The sequence below is a fragment of the Montipora capricornis genome, chromosome 4 (genome assembly GCF_036669925.1).
Source record: "Montipora capricornis isolate CH-2021 chromosome 4, ASM3666992v2, whole genome shotgun sequence".
Taxonomy (NCBI): Eukaryota; Metazoa; Cnidaria; class Anthozoa; order Scleractinia; family Acroporidae; genus Montipora; species Montipora capricornis.
Window position 1 is genome coordinate 22,295,587 of NC_090886.1, and position 5,000 is coordinate 22,300,586.

The window sequence follows — 5,000 nt, forward strand, 5'->3', positions numbered from 1 at the left end:
GGAGGTGCAAAGACATTGATCCTAATTACAGAGCACCAACAACAACCCACTGGATCGGTGAATTTCCAGAATGCGATAACTGGTTTCATGAATCGTGTCTTGGGTTGAAATTTGCAACAGAATTGGAAAGAGACACTTATGCATTTGTTTGCAAGTCTCACCACAGTTTTAGCCACAACAACCGTTTTAAAGACCGCATTACTGCCTCAGGTTCACATCCGACAATAGGGACCTTAAGCAAGGTCAACAAGAAGCCCCGAGGACGACGACCGGAAGTGAAAATACCGCTTAGCGCCCTACTGCGCATGCTTCACTCGTCGTCCACGTGAAGTTCAGAACATGAAAACGCCATCTTTGCAGTCCAGGGCGAACGTCACGAGAACGTGAGTATAAATTTATGTATTTTCATCTTGTTTAGGAAGACAATTTATGTTTGGCGTTTGAAATGAAAGCTAGATATTCCTTAGTTTCTAATCTTTGCACAATATTGTATCTTACTAGGATTTTGCAACATGAAAACTTTGCAAACAGTCAAAAATTCGGGCTTTGTGAGATTTGCATCTTGTCAGCATAACATTCAAGTTAAGAAGATGAAATCGAGAACTAACAAAGTGATTACTTGTTTTGTTTTATTTACCTATATGCAATCTTTTACAATTGTTTTAACTTGAGCAAAAAATTTTCATGCCGTTGAGGTCATTTTAGAGACTAATTTTCCGAAAAATTAACTTATATTTTGATGTGAATTTCCTTAGAATGGAGTGGACAGAACTTCATGACTTGAATCTTTGCGAAGAAGTTTTAGTTGTTGAACCTTGGAAACATCCTTACCGTAGTAAGGAAAGAGGAGATTCATGGAACGAAATAGCAAACAATTTAAATGCCTCTGAGCATCCTACTTTTAAAGTATCAAAGAGAAGTGTCAGAGACAGGTTGACATTACTTCAACAAAAGTACAAAGCGAAAATGAGAATGGAGGAAGCTGCCTCTGGGATAGACTGTCAGGAAACAAAGCTAGACAAAGCGTTAGAAGAAATCATAGAAAAAGAAAAAACGGCCATGGATGCGAGAAGCCTGCAAGATGATAACAAGAAAACTGAAAAGGCAGCAGCGGAGGAGCACCGCAACCGAGCGGTTGAGCGTTTGGGTGAAACCAAGAAAAGGAATGCTGAGAAACAAGACGAAAAAGCCCAGACGGCGAAGAAAGGAAGAAGATCGACGTCAAAAGGAGGATATGATGAAAATGCTTGCACAACAACAGCAGCAGCAGACTCAGATTATGCTTGTTTGCTTGCAAAAAGCCAAAATAAGAACAGTTAAGTATCCGCTATTTTATCCATCCAACTGTTGGTTTTTCCAATGTTGTTGTTACTGAAAGCTTTACCGTGAAAAAGTGCTGAGGCAGCATGCATATTTTCCAGACATGCAATAATGCACTGTTTGAAGGTACATTGTGAGACTGCAAAGTTCTAATTGATTAGTGTTGTTGCAAAACCTTAAATTGATTAAATTTAAGATTCATGTTTCAAAGTTTTAAGTATATTTTATGTGCATTTCTGTACATCTTGTCTGACTGGCTACAATCTTCAGTGTTGAGCTTCAACATTTTATCGTGATTAAATTTAAGCTTTGTGTTTCAAAGTTTCAAGTTCATTTTATGGTACAGTGTATGCCCATCTTGCCTGACTGGCTACAAAATGAAGCCTCCTGTATCGGTTGGAATTGAGGGGTTATCTGTCAAAGGTGGGAGGGTCAGAAAATATGAAAAAATGTATCAGAAAGGGGTGGGGCAACATTTTTCCTCTTCCCCTCCCCTTCCTCTGGTAAATAATTAACTCCTAATTTTCTGGTATGATTGGAACATTCGCCAGCAGGCTCCTGTCACCAGTTAATGCATTCCAGAGGTTGTGCCTCTTGGCTGGAACTCAAGTTTAAACAAAACAATCTTATAAAGCAGTTTGTCATTTATTAATGCACTCCTGTATCAAATTAACGTGCCCTCGCTTGATACACCCTGAAAGAAAAAAGCACTCAAGAAACAATGCATTGCTATTCACATGAAACTTTCATTATTGCACTGACATGTCATTCCTCTTTGATTACCGGTATATTATTTGAATTACTTTCAAACAAAGTAATCTTGTAGTGTTAGCGGATCCAAGTTAAAGTATTGTGATGTCTGATTTGGATATAGGCATGTAAGAGCATTCCTGAGAATTGCACAAACGACGTACATCTTTCCTACACTACTCAAACTAATTTTTAGATTCTTTTTAAGTCCATAAACTTAAAATAATTTACAATGTCATTAAACAGCCATTCTATGGACTCCCGCACTGTGCTCATAGACTGGTTGAAAGCAATCATTGGGGCAGTAAGGGCTCTATTTCGGAATGGCGTCTGTAAGTAAATTCTATGAGGGTATGCCGGATCGCCGTACAAGCAAAATGCATTGCCAGCTGGTGAATTTGCAAAGCGTTGCAGGTCTTGAAGAAGTCCTGAATCAGCTAGCATTCCAGCATCGTGTTTACGACCCTCTGAAACAGTAAAAGGAAGTAAAAAATTCGTAAGGAACTAAAAATGCTTCTTGTACAGGTTTGTCACATGAGCCTCTCACTCTTTACCGCAGACACTCTTCCAATATTTCTTGTTAAAAACATAGTGAAAATGAAATCGCCCACTCTCTCTTTGTACAAACACTCCCCGCAAAACTTACCCACTGGACCAGATAGGTTACCAATTAAACCATTGGGTAGAGCCACACACTGGAATTTTAGAGCGTGAACCCTCTTATGGCCGTTGTAGATGACTCTTTGGTGCTCTCCTGGTCTGCATACGGGTCGAACGGTCCCATCAACGAACCCAAAACAATTATGTAAAGCAGCTCCTTTGCCGGAAATAACGTTACTGTAAATCTGTAATGCAGCTGGATTAAGCACATTGTGGTTCCACTGTGTTATGCGATGTCTGTGAGTGTTATATATAAAATCCAAGACGTCATTACTGACCATACTGAGAACTGGTACTGGCAGTCTGAATCGAGAAATCATGTCACTGTATCTGCAGGGATAACTTTATCTTCTAAGAAGAATGCAGAGACCTTCCATTCCGTCAACAACACTTCTTTGATAGCATCTGAAGCTATCAGGTATTTGAAGAACCTCTGAGAGAATTTGCAAGTCGTGCTTTCTAACTCTAAACTCTGCCAAGCACTCGGCATCGTTCATCTCATCGAGGGAAAACCTCTCGTATTCCTCGTACGAGAAGTTGGAATTTTTCAGCATAAATTGCTCGTGTAGTAGCAAAAACTCATCTTCATCTAGAATACCGACCTCACAACTCAAAAGAAGTCATGATAAAATTATTGGACTGTTTCTCGATTTTCACGATAAATGAGCACTGTTTTGTTTACATGTCCTCGTCCACGTTCAAGTGCGTGCTTAACATTTTAGTTTTCCCGCCGTGAACGACGTCCTCGTCCAATTCGTCGTCGTTGCTTAAGGTCCCTAATGACTACAAAAGAGGAAGAAGGAGCCCCGAGTGAGGCGAAAAGGCCTAGAAAATCAGTCTACTATGAAGGGTCATCATTTGAAACGGATCACTCCGTCCCACTGAACTATGTCGAGTATGCCGGGGAGTATTACCACATTGCTCAATTTCTGTTGCTTCAACAAGGTAAAGTTTACTCTTCATCTACGTTGTACATCTCGCATGGCAAAGTGGATGGCGGTCGCAAGAAATGACTTTTTTGAGAAAGTGGAAAAACTTGTATCACCAGCGAAAACTGAGAAAGGTCTCTACTTCAACGACATTCCTGCATTTTGGGTGCCATGTGTTGGCTTAAGGTGTGGTCAAGTCTTGCGCTTTGTGCGTAAGACTTCAGTTTCTCAATGGATAAAAGAGAAAAAACACTGTAAGGGAAAGATTTCTGTTTGCTTTCGCCTACTATTGTGTGATAAAATTGATGAAAAAAAGTTGATTTTACAAAAAACAACTGACGTTATGTGAATGTCATACTCACCTAATGACATTCCGTGTCCCTGACGCAAAAACAAGAAAATGAGCCCTTACTGTTGATGGAGAACCTTTAGAAAAAATACTGCTCCAACTGGGGAAGGCCGAAGAAGAAAGGATGCTCCAGGAAGAGAAAGCTAAGGCTTAGGAAAAAGAGAGACTCAATCAGGGAGAGCCTGAGGACGTGACAGCGCGTCTCTTACAAGAGGTCCTTGATGAACTGAATGTTACTTACAAAGCAGGTGACAAGAAAGCTAAAGTACGCGAGGCACGTCAGAATTTGCAACGAAATACCTTTTCACGTTCGGCAACTAAATATCATCAACCAGATGGCAGACAAGCACAAAGTGACGAATATTTTACACAGGATTTGAACACCAAACCCTGCCTGTTCGTGACTTTTTATTATGTCGACAGAAAGGAACGTTTGTGAAATTTACGTTCTAATTCGCTTCGCTCAACCGAACGTAAATTATTTTACCCTTCAATTCCCGTAAATAATCAAACAAACAAGGAATATGGTAGGATTCGCAAGCGGATCCGAATGCAGTTTAATAGTTTACATTACACTTTTCTTCTTGTTTAACATATATTCTTTACAATAAGTAAAAAGCGAGTGTTAACAATAACCTATCAATCACTCTCTCTCTCTTTCATTCTTTTTTTTTTGGTTTTTTGTAATCCGCTAGGCCTTTACAATTTTTTTTTTGTTGTTTTTTTTTTTAGGTAATAAACAGATACAGGATACTAGGAAGCAATAAACAATACAGAAATAAGAAAAACAGCTACCTAAATTAAAGCCCTAGAAACTTTGTTACTTGAAGCCTGTTATCAAGACGTTCCTCCACGTACATATCTTTGGCAGCGTCTGTCTTCCACCTGCCATGCAACTTCAACAATCTCTCCAAAACTGAATTACCACTGTTGCGAACAACGGATGTTATCCCACCCGATCTTAGGCTATATGAAGCACGTAGTCGTCCGGG